We start from the raw sequence: 15,497 nt of genomic DNA, 5'->3' as shown, positions 1-15,497 counted from the left end.
AACCATAGGCACACAAGACTGCAAAACTCAACTAATTAGATATCCCCATGCAACAAAAATTGGGTACAGCAGACACAGAAACACACAAGTCAAACTTCTCAGCGAAAACCAGGCCGTGGGCCCCAGAAGGCGAGGGATGGGGGGCAGGAGCCTGGCCAAGTGTGTCCATGAGAACCAACCCCATGCACACCCTTAACACTCATCAGGTGACTCCAGTGGGAATGTTCTCCTTTACTGGCTCCCAAATCAAGAAGGAGCTCACCAAGAGGGCTGAGAAGCAGACTCTTCAGATCAGGTGGTGACAAAACCAACGGGAACGCCATTATCCCAAAGGCGAACATTCCAGAAAGGAGGCGTTCAACCCAGTGAAAAGAATTGCTCACCCACGGCATGACATCCATCTAAAAAACTAAGACGACCCAGGAAGGGGGACAGCGGAGTATCAGAAAAAGGGGGGCCGGAAATGCTGAACACACACAAAAGAGGATAAAAACTGTAAAGTGACAAACAGATCTGATGATCATGCGGAAGAAACGGTTAGCGGTAAGCCGGAGAGAAGGATGCTCCCCACAGTCATCTGGGGGAACGTGAGCCCAGCTCCCGAAATCCGATAGTCCCACGGATGGACCATATGGCACCCAACATAAAACACAACATCGTCGATGAGCTTAATTTAATCGACCTACATCAAACTTCCAGTCCTGGAGAAAATGCAATTGCCGTGCAAGTATCCAAGGAATACTCGAAACCACTCGAAACCGCTGGAAGCATTCCTGAAGCCTTATCTGAGCCCTAAGGCGGTCATACCAGAAGTTAACTAGGAAACGAGGAGGAAGAAAGAGGGAAAAATGGAAAAGGAGAAAAACTAAATTCTTGAAAAACTCCTGGGTTAAAGAGGATATTAAAGTAAGAGCTAAAGACTCCTCCTCGGAAAGAGCGAGAAGAGCGCAGGGTCCTTCCTAACTGCTGGCTCTAGGCAGTCACCACGTGATGATTTCTGGGGGCGCCCCCCCATGAAAACACAACTGTAACCACGCATCCCCATCTCCGTTCTACTGATGCTGCCATTTCTGTTTATTCCCTCTGGGTTCAAATATTCTGGAACTTTCCATCAGTCATCACCTTCACCATAATGCGAACCTGAGATCCAGACCTTCTGGGAGACCACAGACCTGGGGGCGGGGTGGGGGGTGATCCTGCCCACCATTCATTCCATCAGCTGTGGCCCCGTTACGAAGGACTAGGTGGCCCTGGGTGTGGTTGCCCCCACCCCATGGAGGGAAGGCCCAGTGGGGCTTCTCCATGGGTGGCAGGAAAAGTGGAGGCACCTTCACTGATCTGGGGGGGGATTGGGGGGGGGGGTTCTCATATTATATTAATTCTTAGTTCAATTCATAGAGGCTAATCAGGAAGGCACCACAAAATGGGAAATATTTGAGGGCAAACTTCTTGGGTATAAAGACGTATCTCTGAACATCCACCACTCAGAGTCGTCAGGATCCATGATTCCAGATTATCTCAAACAAGAGGGCCATACGGTACCCGATGTGGTGTACATCACGACAAATGACAGCTTCAATGGAAACAAGGGGCCCACCCTCCTGGCATTAGGGTCTCCACCTCACCCCCATCCTCAAGCCTTGGCTCCTGCTGGTGGACTGGAATCATCCGGACGACCCACGTGGCTGTCATCTGCCCATTCCCATCTCACCAGAGACCCCACCTTGCCTGCCTGCCCATAGCATACCCCCCACACGGCTCCCTGGTCTGCCTTTCTGGTTAGCACCTGGTGCGCCCCAGGGGTTTCCCTACCCCGGGGAAGACCAGGCGCCCAGATGGGGCACAGCAATGTAGCCCTTGATAGCCTGGACTCCAACCTGGCTTCTGCACACACAGCTCAGACAAGTCCCCTACCCACCTACCTGGTGACTTAGCTGTCCCCTGTTCCAGGAAGATGGTGAGAGTCCCTCCCCGCACGGGGTTGTAAGGGCAAAGAGTTTACAAGGCAAGGGCTGAAGCCATGGGACGGCACAGAGCAGATGTTAGGGATGTCTTAACTACTACTATTAACTAATTACTACTATTATAAGCATAACACGTCTGTGTTAAACAAGAACGCCCAGGAAAAATCTGAAGAAGAGAGGGACTACATAAACACGATTTATTAGCAAAGGGGCATTCCATAGTTTTGGGGATTTTTTTAAGATTTTATTTATTTATTCATGAGCGACACAGAGAGAGAGGCGGAGACACAGGCAGAGGGAGAAGCAGGCTCCCTGCAGGGACCCTGATGCAGGACTCGATCCCAGGACTCCAGGATCACGCCCTGAGCCAAAGGCAGACGCTCAACCGCTGACCCACCCAGGCGCCCCCATTCCACAGTTTTTTAATCCTTCTGTTCTCCGGTATAACGCTAATTTAATTAAAGAGAGTGCTCCTCCTTTCTCTGCCAGGCAATCGATGTTCACATTAGTTCCACACCAGGACTATTTGCCGTCGATGAAAATAACTTCGTTTCTGACGTCTCTGAGCATCCTTACGGTTCAAAGCAAGACACAGGAGTCAAAGATGCAGACGCGGCCCAGTTGGGACGCGGCCCAGTTGGCCCTAAGAGGGCAAATGAGATGCCGGTGTCCAACACAGGCACTGCCTGGGAGAGAAGCGCCCGGCGTGTGGCAGGTGGTCAAACTGAGTCAAGCCCGTGGCGGTGCTGACCCGAGACGTGCTCACGAGCAAATGCCCTTTGCTGACACGTCCGGGGTGGAGTCATTTTCAATGATCTCAGCCCTTCCGCTCCGAAGGGCTACGTATCCACAGCTGCCAAGTGGAAGGCCCGCGTTTGCGCTGGAGTGTTCGGGGAAACCTATCGGTTAGCACCCAGGCATCAGCACCCCATAGAACTCTGGACTCCCTGGGTCTGGGGACACATTCATGAGCCTCGTGGCTTCGGTGTCCTCATGGGTAAGATGGGAATGATGCCACTGGCCCTCTGGGTTTCCACGAGGCTCAACCAGGCAAGAGGCCCCAGCGCAGTGGCTGCCTGCAGATGCTTACAGCACTAGCCTCTGGTTCTCCCCTTCTCTCCCCATTTTAAATGTACAGATGACTTGGTTTGGCCGAAGACGATGGAGGGGGCTGGGGGCGGACGGGTGGCGACACCTCCCATCCCCGCCCTCCGATTTTCACATCCAAACAGCTCTGATTTCTGGGCACCCCCTCCCGGCCTGTCTGCGGGGCTCCCCAGAGCTGCCTATTTGCAATTCCCAGCAGTAAACTCTGAAGGCAAAGGACAACCGCAAACAACCTGACACATTCAAAGTCACACTCGCCCAGCGTCTTCCCATAGTGCCTAATTTACAGTCCTCTGCGAAGCCAGAAATCGGCACTTTTTGCCCCGCACGCCTCGTTCACCTGTTACTCCCGGCCGCCAACGCCGCTCTGCCCTCGGGGATCGCTGCCTTTCTCTCCGTGCTCCTGCTCATCAAAATAAGCCGGCTTCTTCCCAGAAAAATAATCAGGCTCCCAATTTAGCACGCGGCCAATTTCTTGACAATTCCGCTAATGACAAAAAAAGCGGCGTTTATGACATCATGTTCCAGCTCTTAGATATGTTCTTTTAACCTTGAAAAAAAGTCATGGTTTTAGTCCGAGCACGCGGAGGGCAGCTGGATGTCCTCCCGGGGCCGAGGGCTGCCCTGCAGTTCCTCCCCAGGTGGAACCGGGATTAGCCGGGTCAATGTGGGTTAAACGCAGAAATCCCGTGGATGGCCCGCAAAGCCGCCCGGTCCCCACGGCTCCTGCAGCCCGAGAAAGGGGCTGTCGGGACGGGAAGGGTGGGCTTCAGGACCTGACCAGGAGAGCCAGGGACCATCCTGCCGTGGCCTGGGTGCACAGGTCGGGGAAACCCACGCCCAAGAGGTGCTCCCATCTATCCGGGGTCCCTCTAATGTTGCTTTCACTGGAAAACCTCCCCTTTGTAATACCTTTTCCTTTCTGGAAAGGACTGCTGTGGCTCTCTTAATAATCTGACAGTTGGCTTGGTTTCTGGTGTCATTCTGTTAAACAAAGGTAACTCTGACACGGTGCAGAGTGGTCATTCAATCAGATGGTTTTACGAGACTCTCCTACTAAGTCTGGAGGGAGAGGCAGCCCTGTGGGTCACAGGGTCACGGGAGCCTGTGTGTGTGGGGGGGTGGCGGTGAGGGAGATGAAGGGTGTGAGGAGGTGTCCAGGATGAGGGGCGGGTGTCAGGGCACCTCCCTGGCCCCTTTCAAGTCATGCCTACACTTTTTTTTTTTTTTAAAGATGTTATTTATTTATTCATGAAAGACACAGATTGAGAGAGAGGCAGAGACACAGGCAGAGAGAAGCAGGCTCCTGTGCCCGATATGGGACTCGATCCCAGGACCCCGGGATCACAACCTAAGCCAAAGGCAGATGCTCAACCACTGAGCCACCCAGGCGCCCCTATGCCTACACGTCTAATTGAGTTTTTCCAGTGTCTGAAAGTTCAAAGCTGAATGAAGCCCAGAAGGACTGTTCCATCCGGCCACCTGCCCCTCGCATCCCCGGCCAGGTGCTCCCAGAGAGCAGTCACCTCCTTTGGTACCTGGCACTCACCCAACCACCTGCTGCCCCCCGCCCCCTGCGGGAGCCTGCCCAATTCTTTCATCTGTCACTCAGTGGGGCTCCTGTAGGAGCCGACCCCCCCAGCCTGACCTCTCCTCCTGTGTACTGGTGGCCGCTGGCCTAGACAGAGGCCTTGCCCAGTGGTTTCTCCACCCCCACCCCACCCCCCCTACCCCACCTGGAATACAGCGGGCTCAGTGTAAGTGAATGAGTCCAACAGCAGCTCATCACCAGGAGAAGAGGGCCAGGGAACAGCATCCCAGAGAGTTACAAAAGGCTCAGCTCTCAGGCCCAATCTAGGGGCTCCCTGTGCCCCCCGAACTCCGTGACGTGGACCTGGCACCCGAAACCAACAACCGGAGTGAACGAGCCCTCCTCCGGCCTTCCCGGCAGCCCCCAAAGTGCTGCCTCATGTTACAACAGGTGAGCGGTGACTCATGGGCGCGGCGCTGAGTGCCAAGACCAGAGGAGGCCGCCAGGCCCCTTTGCAAAGCCACGCTCAGGAGACGGGCCAAAATATATTCCACCCACCAGTTAGCTCTCCTCTCCTGCCAGGATGAAGTCCTGTGACACCAGACCGCAGTCAGAAATCAAAATGATGGCCTCCCTGGTCCACTTTCTCCTCTTAATGAACCTGGCAGGTGTAAACCAAGTCGGGGGCGCTGCCCTGAGCTGGATCCAACAACTGCAGTCCACCTCGCCGGAGCGGATGAGAGAGGTCGCCCCACAGAGCACCGCTGACACCCAGAATGACGCGACCCCGGGGGTGCTTTACAATGACAGCTCGAGACGCTGACCGCAGGGAAGTCATCAGCCATTCGCTTCTAGGAGGGAGGGGGCCCTGAGGACCTCCCGACAGAAGCACCTCCCGTGTTCTAAGGCACACACATCCCCCCCACCCCCAACCCCGATGTGAATGTTTCTGAAGCCAGTGTCTAAGTGTACATCCTAAAACTGAGCTGCGCTCTTCCAACCCTACCCCAAAAGCTCGTGCTGCTGAACATGAAGATTTGGACGGTCAGGAATCAAGTCCCACAAACAGGGTATGGGCAAGCCCAAGACTGGTCTCCAAGTTCGCCCAGTTGTACTCAACAGATGCAAAAACTCTTCCCAAGGTCACTGTGTCTGGAGACACTTTTCTGAGTAGCGATTACACATTCATTCAACTATTAATCTGATTAGAAGTTCTTCGCAGATTCTAAGCACCATGGCGATTTAAAAAAAAAAAAAAATCCATTCAAAGGAAAAACTTCAAGATGTCCACTGCAGTGCTATTTATAATTTCAGCTGTCTGAGAATAAGGACTTGTTAAATAGGGTGCATCCCCGAACCATCTGACAGTCATTTGAGGATCCAAATCTGTGTTTACTGACGTGAAAATATGTCAACAACAATTTTAGATAAAAAGCAGTGTTTAAAAAGCATGGCATCCGTTTGAAATATATGTATTTAAAGAACTGCTATGCGTGGTGCACATAACAAGTCCCCACTCTATGATCCTGGTTTTGCTTGGAAGTTTCTAGACTTAGGTGTGACAACACTGGCACCTTTAATCCAGAAAGTACTTGTATTGAACACGACATGCTTCTCATCCCCAGCTCACGGTCAGGCCTTGGAACGCCCAGGTTCAGTGGCCCCTGGCGACTGGCTGCTGGTCCCCTGGTCCGTGCACACTGCCGGCCAGAACCACACTCCGGCTCAGGTGTGAGGCTGGGTCACAATCGGTTGACACTAACTCTTGCATTTCCTCCTGCTTCCAGAAATTTAAGGAATGGGGGAGCTAATCCTTATTTAGACATTTACCAATACTTTATGTCACTAGTGTGCACCTGTACACGTTTCAAAGGTCAGACTGAACAGCTAAAAATATCAAAGCCCTGCACTCCTGTTTAATTCAGATGGTGAAACATCTCAGAAAACCTGTTTACTCAGTATTTAAGAAAAATCTGCGGTGCACACAAGATTCAAGAGGCCACAGTCACAACTCCCCAGGATTGGTGGGGGGACCAAAAGCCCAACACAGGAGGATGATGCAGTAAAATCCACATCTCCACGTTGACATCTCCCTGCTCCCCAGCAGGAAGCACCACCACAAAGCCGGGTCTCGAAGGAGTCCAAAACGTGGTCCCATGTCAAAACTGAAGGTAACCAGAAGCCCAAGATTCAAACACAGACAGGTGTGTGGGATTGAGAAGCCCCAGATGTCCCCCGGGGCCACTGAGGACATCACTGCAGAAAGGAACTTCTAGGATCTCCATCTCTGGAAACTTAGATTTCACCTATTTCTGTTCCCCAGCAGTGGCCTGGGTACCAAGAACGATGCTAGAAGGCCAAGATCCAGGGTTAGCCACTTAATTCTTATTAAGGATTCTCCTCGAAGCACATAGGGCCTCTGGTGGTGCAAATCGGACAATTTCATCATTGACTGATTGAAAGGGCCATTTACAGAAGGCTCCCGCACATGCCTGACACCGCGGGAAAGCCCAATAGATGCATCAAACCACAGAAAAATCTCCATGTGAAAAGCTGGGTATGAGCATCTCAAGGGTCTGCATGCACACGTCCCCAAATAGCACCTGACAGATTAGCATCTCAGTGTCCAAATGACCTGAAACTCAATTTCTCAAGCTCTTAAACTATTTATAAATAAAACACTGAGGGGTGCCTGGGTGCCTCAATGGTTGAGCATCTGCCTTTGGCTCAGCTCATCGGACTCTCTGCAGGGAGCCTGCTTCTCCCTCTGCCTGTGTCTCTGCCCGTCTCTGTGTCTCTCGTGAATAAATAAATAATAAAATATTTAAAAATAAAATGAAATAAGATAAATAAATAACAATGCCAAGTGAAGGAACTGACTAGGCTCCCTCCCAGAGAAAACGGACTCCTGGCGGCCCCTCCCCTCCTTCCCCAGGACTGGCTGTGCCACATGCTGCTGTTGGGGTCACCAGCACCCCAGAACAGAGACCATTCCTCGCACATCTGTCTCTGTGACCAACAGACACTCTCCCTCAAATCACAGGGGGTTCTAATAAGCTAAATATGTGCACTACAAAAGCTCCAAGGAGCTCATTTTTGACGTAGGGCCGGTGTCCCATCTCCTGTGACATCACCCAGAGTTGGCGTCCTCTGACAAAGGCCTGAGATGTGAGCAACGTGGGAAATTCTGGGCTCCTCGTCCAGCACCACGGAGGTAAAACATTCCCCCAGCTGCCTACCAGCACAAAACCAGGACTCAGGAATAGGGCTTTCCTCCTGTACACGTCCTGAACACTGATTTCCGAAATTGTAAAGGGGAAAAAAAAAAATCCCAATTTCCACCAGGGGTATCTGGGACGGGGCAGAAAGAGTGAGACCAGCCCAGAGGAGACAACCCTGTTTACAACTACCACCAGCCTCACCACCGTTGCCTGAGTGATTCTGGTCTTAGGCCCTGGGCCCGGCCCTCTATGTGAATTATTTATATGTGTTATATCAGCTCCAATAGTTTTTTTTTTTTTTCCAATAGTTATTTCCAGCGAAATTTCAACACGGTGCCAGTAAGTTCCATTCACACACAAAGGACACACGCAAATATCTGATACTCCTCAAGGCTACGATTCTGGGGGCAACAAAAAATATCTGAAAGTTGGTGCATCTTTTAAAAACGTTCCGCTTACTACTTTTGTATCCAGAACCCGTTAAAAATTCAAATCCTTTCAAAGCGCGCAGCGGCATAAAAAGGGTAAACAGGTGGGGTGAGCCTAGCTGAATGAAACGTTAAATGTCAGAGTGACGGGGAGTGCCACTTGACAGCATTTGTGAGTAAGCTGATTACTATTCACAGGCCAGAATTCTTAAAAGCCAGAAATTACTTGTCACATATTGTGCGTCTTGAACTGTTAAGACGTCTAAGAAGAGACTGTTCATGCTGTCTCCGAATGGTCACACGACACGCTCACCTTGGGCAGCCCCGGTCGCCACCTGTCCATTCGCTCATCCATGGGACGTGCTGTCTGGCACGGAGGATGTGGCCATCAGTAGAAAGTAACCGGCGCCCAGCAGCGCCCAGCAGCGCCCAGCAGCGCCCGGCCTCGGGGGACAGCGGACATGCAGGAAGCAGCGGTCAGCTCCCGGCCTCGGGGGGCGCAGGAAAGGTTTCGGAAGAAGGGGCCTGAACTGGGTCTTAGGGACCAAGTTGTCCCCCCAGCCACAGAGCCTGAAAAGGCATTTGGGGAAGTCTTTTAACCTGTTCTTCCCCATGACGACCACCCACATCCGTCCCCTTCCCTCACAGGAACTGGGGCCACTCACGCACTCACTGCCCTGCCCCGCTGTGGGCTGGCCCCCCGCATCCCGGGCCCTCCGACCCCGCCCCGGGTCCCTCCTGTCTCAACACCATCAAATGACAACCCTATTTCTTTCACCACTAACGTTTTTCTCAGTGGTCCATCTCCATGGTCTCTTTTTTTCTAGAAGCTTCCAACCACCCCAATCACACGGTTCTGACAAGCCATGCCCAGTGGGCCACCCGTGTCTTCCCGCCGTTGCTTCTTTGATCAACCCCACAACTGTCCTGTCTGCGTGGGGCTCCCAACCCCCTTCCTCTACACCCCTACCTTCTCCTGCCTGCTTCAGGAGAAGCACCCCAAATTTTCCCTCCTCCGGCTGCTTCTTCACTCCTCCTCTTTGGCCTGGCCTTCCCGCTCCAACTTCATGAGGTGAGCCAGAAGCGTGCTCCCAGGGCCCCCGGTTCACGCCCAGGTCTCCAGACAGCTCTTCCACACCCATGGGCTCAACCCTAAGGAAAGGAGGCCCAAATCGGCCCACTGAAAGGGTTCTCGATCCTCCTCTGATCAGCAAGGGGGATCCTGCGTGTGAACAACCCCAGGGACACCCGGATCCTGCCTATGAACGACCCCAGGGACGCCTCCTTAAATTCTGCACCCCAGGGGCCTGGCATCCGTCTTCCTAGTGTCAGACCTGCTAAGGAGGCTGGCTCAGACATTGAAGGACACTCCCTGCCCCCCTGGCCACATGCTTGCTGCCTCCCAAGGAGCTCTCACATTTTAAAATAATTTTCCTGCTAATTGTAACAGAAAATAATCAGATTATGTGTGCAAGCGAGCTCAGACTTACAAAGCCCTTAACCAGCATGTTTCTCCTTCCTTCACTTGGGTGGTCCCGGGGAGCTCCTCTAGACCCTGGCTCTGTGCTTCAACCTCGGAGATCAGCTCATCAAACCCACGCAAGGAGCAATCTCTCCAAGGACAGAGCTCCAGGCTTCATCCTGAACCCCTTCTTCCACCAAGACCCTTCTCTGTTCTAGACCAGCAAGGGCAACTGAGGCAGTACAAGTGTGCTGCACACCACGCCTGGACAGAAAGGCCAATGGAGCAAGGTCTCCAACTGGCAACTGGCAAGATCTGGGCCTCTGCCTGCCTTCCCAACAACCTAGCCCTAAAAACCTTCCCTGGCTCCTCAGGGGAAAGTTGCAACTCATAGGGCTGACCGTGTCTAGTCCCAAACCACATCTCCCGTTTCCTGCCTACAGATTCCTCACCTCCGCGTCGAGCAACCCCGGATACATCTTAGAACGCGGATTCTCAAGGGGAGTTTTTAGAAAGTGTCCATGTCTGGGCCCCAGCCTCAGAGATTTGCACTCCACTGAGGATCACGCTGGCAAAGGTGGATTTAAAAAAAAAAAAATCTCCCCAGGTGATTTCAACATGTAGTATGTGCCGAAGGTGGCCAAATCAGGGCACCCAATGACACCCGACCCTCTCCCCACCCAGCTGCCGGGCAGACACGGTACCCACAGACGCCGGGCGACCGACTGGCCTATTCCGTAAGGAGGCCGGCTGGTGGCCTCAGGGCCATGAAAGGTGACCTGCAGGCAGCTCTCCCCGCTCATCGGTGGTTCAACACTCAGTGCTGCTGCCCGCACCAGCCCTGGGAGCTTCAAGTAGGCCTCAGTGGGGAGGTTTACGCGGGACCTCCGAAACCAGCAGGTGCCACAGTCAAGGTCCGTGTTCGTTCCCTCCGAGCGGGTTTACCAGCAGATCACAGGTGCAGGGGGCCCCTACGCTGAGAAGCCAGGGAAGGACCCTGTATTCCCTCCAGGCCTGGGGCCAGACCAGGCTTCCGTGTTCCCACGGATGGGGCAGGGTTTCCCTCAGTCCCACAGACCGGGGAAGGAGGGAGAGGGAGAGAGGAGATGATGAATCACAAGAATCTGGAACCACAAAAGTCCTTCCACAGGAAGTATTCTTTTCAATTTGCTCAGAAGAGTGAGGCTAACAGGAACCAACGGGAAGTTTCTCCCGAGACTGAGCTTTTAATGAGCAGATAAGAATAATCTCATGAGTGTGTCATTTATTTGACTGTGAAGTGGAAGGTTGGAATCCTTATCTTACGCTTACTTGAGAGGCTTCCCGTAATCTTTCTCTTATTCTGGTGACCTCAGCTGCCCGGACAGACTTCCCAGCAGCTCCTGCAGGACTGAGCCCAACTGCAAAACCTCAAGGCTTCCCAAGGTACCAACCTTCACCCGGCAGACAGGGCGAGGACACAGACCCCCCGGGGAGTGAAGGTGCAGACCTTACCCGGGCTTTCAAGACTTCGTGGCCTTCGGAGTACCAGTTCTGAAACCACGGAAGGGAGGCAGGCAGCTGCTCCTCTCGTGCACCCGTCTTCATGCCACCCAAAAGCAGCAGCGCCTCCAGCTAGAGCACACTGGGCGATGCGAGCAGGAGCTCTGGGCTCAGGCAGGTGCAGGTTCGATTCCCCGCTCTAGCGCTGCCTGGGCCGCTGTGCTGGGGGACTACTCACCTTCCCATAGCTTCCCTGGATAAAGGCCCCCCTCGTGGTGTTTGTGAGGATCTTCAAGCGTGCACGCCAGGCCTGCTGCTTTGGAAGCCCTCAGCAAATGATACCCCTTTCTACCCCAAAGACACCCCAAAATCTCAACTCAAATTAGGTGAACTCGGTACACCACTCTACTTCCTGAAGTCCTACTGGCTTACTGATGGTTCGGTCCGGGCAGGCACAGGTCACCTGGCGGACAGGGCGGGGGCTGGTGCACTCCATGGAGTCAGCCCTCCCTCCTTGAGACCTTGAGACACACCGCCCACCCCTTTATTTCTAAAATACCTTCTGCATTCTCCGGCCTTCGGAGGGCTGAATACTGACATCCTTTCCCTTAAGACGCTTGGCCAGATGGCATCAGGTGCTGTTATGTAACACACGGATGCCCCCAGGGCCCACTGAAAAGCAGGCTCAGGCTTCCTGAGAGATCCTGAATAAGGAACAGGATTGTTCCCTGGGTGTTTGGGGACTTGTGAATTATTTTTCTGTCACTCCTCCAGAGGGGGAACAGCGGAATGTGGGGCCTCCATTGTGCCAACAGCTGGGAAGGCAGGCGGCCCGGAGCACGGGGCTGAGTGTAAACAGTGGATGGATGGCCCTGGGCTCCCCTCCTGGCCAGGAGCAAAGCTGGCCCGCGCACTCTGGGTGAAGTCTGCTTAAGCTGTTTGGTGACCCTTCCCAGTTCCAGGGCGTCAGGCAAAGGCCTCAGGACAAAGAAGTCCTAGTGCCCATCTCCAGAGCCTTCGAAAATATCCCAGAGGCCTGCCTCCAATTCTCAGAAGAGAAATCTCAACACGGTCCAATTCAGGTGCTGAATTTGAAAATAACAAAGCGAAGGAAAACCCACATGGCTGGCCCAAGGCCCACTAGCTAAAATAGCAGCTTCTACTCTGACAAAACAAGGCTGATACCTCCACCAGGGAGCATAGAGGTCTGCCTGGAGCCAGGGATGAGGTCAGCAGGGGTCGAACTTCGCGGCTCTTAACCTTGTTTTGGGCCAAGGAGCTGAGGGAAGCCAGGTGGCCTCCTCCCACAAGCAACGGGCTGGGATTGGAAGATTTAAATGCGGGCGTGGCCTCCCAGGACCCAAGGGTATAAACCCCATTCACATTAGCATTCCTTATCATCAGAAGAGAAACCATTAGAATAAAGAGAAAAGTCTATTCATGCAACCGCAGGAAAGTACTTCCAGGCTGCCGGGTAACCAGAAGTCAAGTTAGCAAACAACAGCAAAGGAGAAAATCCAGGAAGACTCCCTCTTCCTCCCTCCACCGAGAAAATTAAGAGCATAATGCTAACTGGCAGAGAGCCCAGTTAAGGACACTTAGCAGCAACTTGTCCAGCCCCCTTTCTGGGTCCTTCTGGAAATCCCCCTGTGTTCTGAGCTGTGATCAGCCACTAGATCTTGGGCAGATCAAAGTGCTGGTGAGAGCAACGATAAAAAAAAATGAAACTATCAAATGACAAACTGGAGCCCTGCAGACCTGCTACCGGGAGACTCTTCCACCAGGGTTTCTTCACCAGGGGAACAAAAGGCACCGTGTGCGCCTCTCCCCACGGCCGCCGTGCATACCCGAGGTCAATAAATAGTGTGAGTCCCTAGTAATTGTTTTTAAAGGCCGCAGAGTGTGGTGCCCGAGTTCTAGAACAACAGGAAAAAAAATAAAGCGCACAGAAGCTTCTCAGGCACCGCAGATCTGAGCTGCTCATTGTTCATTTAGTAAACAAGTGAGCCCTAAGACAAATCCCTCGGAAGCCAGGTTTGTTCACTTTCTGAGTCCTCCCAGAACTAACTGTTCCCTCGAGGATCGGCATGGCCTTGGCATTCCGCAGATGGACCAGCATCGGGCCCGGGCAACAGTGGGACCTGCCCTCACGTCAGAGTCCCCTTCCCCTCTCCACGACCGCCTGCAGGCAGAGAGCAGAGGGGGAGGCCCATGGGGGGCTGTGGTCTGTCCCTCCAGGCCTCCCCCCACCCCTCCCGCCGCCCTGTTTACTGGACGGAACGCACAGAGCAGGGAACCAGGAACGTTCCTCAGGCTTCGCTGGACATTCCTGGAGTCTGTTTCCTGGTCAGGACGGCCAGGTAGGAGGTAGACTGTTTAATATGATGACGACAACAACGTGGAACAGCAAAATGCTCCCCAAGCCCCTTAAAGTACAGTCGCTGTCCATCCGAGAATGTCAAAACGCTTCACAAACCACCCATTAATGTTTATGGCGGCCCGAGAAGCAGATTGAGAATCATTACCTTCATTTTTACGAGGCAAGGAACGAAAACCACAGGGGAAGGTGGAGAGGCACCAGGCCAGTGCAGTCTCACCCCATGTTCTGGGCGGACTGCTCCCTTCTCTGGGCATCTCAGCCCCACAGAAAGGGGACCGACCGGTGGCCCGCTGACAAGGGAGCCAGGCCAATAAAGCCAAAAACTCCGGTGTCCAGAGACCACCACGCTTGGAAGGGCGGGGAGGGGAGAGTCGCACAAAGGGATTGCTTTGATTTCTTCCGCAAGAGAGGCTGCAGTTGTGACCTACTCATTCAATCTGCGAGACTGTGACCCCAAGAATGTAAATATTAAAGGTCGGTTGGTAAGCGGGGGGGGGGTCATGCACGGTTTCTGCTTTGCTGCTTCTCTCTCGCGCTCTGTTACCACGCTTTCTACCCAAAGCATACACTGCTTTTGTGATCAAAAGTTATTGGAACTTATGGCTGATAAAGGGCGCGGTGCAAATCTGCTGCACTAACTTGCCAAGAAGGAGCATGCATAGGATCCAGCCCAGCGTCCCTTCCCACTGCTCGCGGATGGGGAGGCTCCGCCGGCCTGAGCGCCCCGGAGGGCCCGCGGCTCCCGCGCCGCCCGGCGCCCGGGAAGGGCCAGCGCTGCAGGAGCGGCCCCGGGCCAGGAGCCGCCACCAATCCGCAGCGCCGAGCGGGCTTCCCGGGAACCCTCCCCCGGAGGACAGCGAGCCTCTCCGCCCGCCGGCGGCCCGCGCGGGCACCCCGCCGCTGCTCGCTCTCCGGACGGCCCGGCCGGCCCCCGGGGGGTGCATTTCCACCCGAAAGCCCGGGACCTCCGAAGTTGAAATATGCATTGTCACCAACAAGTTTAAGCCGGGACCGCGCGCCCCTCGGTGCCCCCCGGAACCGCGCGAGGGGGCGCCCCGGGGTCGCGTGCACCCGCAGGGCCTGCACCCGGGGGAGGGGGCTCCGGGATCCCCGGCCCGCCCCGGGCGTGACCTGGGCGCTCCCCCCGCCCCCCGGGGCGGCGGCCGTGCTCGGGCACCCGGGGCCGCGAAGTCGGGCGGCGGGGAACGCTCGGCGCGCACGAGGGACCGCCGCCTGCCTACCTGGCTCGCATCGCGTCCCCGCGGGCTCCTGCGGCTCTGCTCGCGGTCTGGGAGCTCCGCCCGGCCGGGGGCGCGCGCGGCTCCGCGGGAATCTCCGCGCGAACCTCCGTGCGGCGGCGGCGAGCGGCCGGGACCGCCGAGAGTGCCCCGAGCGCTCAGCCCGCGCCTCCGCGGGCGGAGGGTGGTCCCCGCGCCGGGGCGGGGCGCGCGGGGGCGGGGGCGGGGGCGGGGCCCGGGCGGAGGACCGGGGTGGGTCTCCGCGCCGGGGTGGAGCTCGGGGGCCGGGCGGAGCCTGGGCCGAGGCCGCTCTGGAGACCGGGGGCGGGGGAGGCCGGGACCGGGAGGGGGCACCGAGCGGAGCCTCGGGGGCGGGGCAAGCGCGGAAGGGGGCGTGGCCGAGCCGGGCCGGCCCAGAGGCGGGGGCGGGGGCAGATGCCGCGGCCGGAGGGGGCGGGGAGGAGCCAAGGCGCCTGATAGGCTGAGACGGCGTGGAAATAAGTAGGGGGCGGGGCTAGCGCCGCGGGGGGCGGGGCTTCGCTGAGGCCGCCGACGGGGGGGCGGGGCCGGGGGTGGGAATGTGGACAATTAGGGGGCGGGGCCGGACCGTTGTTGCCCGGAGGCTGGGGGCGGGGCGAGCAGGCAGGGGGCGTGGCCGAGCCGGGACCACCCAGAGGCTGGAGC

At 55.5% G+C, this 15,497-nt stretch overlaps 1 protein-coding gene across 4 annotated transcripts in view; it reads right to left on the bottom strand.

Annotated features, from left to right (window-relative positions):
- SH3BP4 (SH3 domain binding protein 4) overlaps positions 1-14,975 on the bottom strand; it is an 83,424-nt gene extending 68,449 nt beyond the window's left edge. For 2 of the 4 annotated variants that reach the window (XM_072796778.1, XM_072796775.1), the window contains exon 1: positions 14,817-14,975. The gene's annotated coding sequence lies outside the window, so the exon portion shown is untranslated. Of the gene's footprint in view, positions 1-3,411; positions 3,622-14,816 lie in introns of those variants that run through there. The other 2 variants (XM_072796779.1, XM_072796776.1) reach the window with 1 other exon arrangement.
- Between the last annotated feature and the right edge of the window lie 522 nt (positions 14,976-15,497).

The sequence above is a fragment of the Canis lupus genome, chromosome 24 (assembly GCF_048164855.1).
Source record: "Canis lupus baileyi chromosome 24, mCanLup2.hap1, whole genome shotgun sequence".
In the NCBI taxonomy this organism is placed as follows: Eukaryota; Metazoa; Chordata; class Mammalia; order Carnivora; family Canidae; genus Canis; species Canis lupus.
The sequence above is the reverse complement of the archived record's forward strand: the minus strand, read 5'-3'. Positions and strand labels throughout refer to the sequence as shown.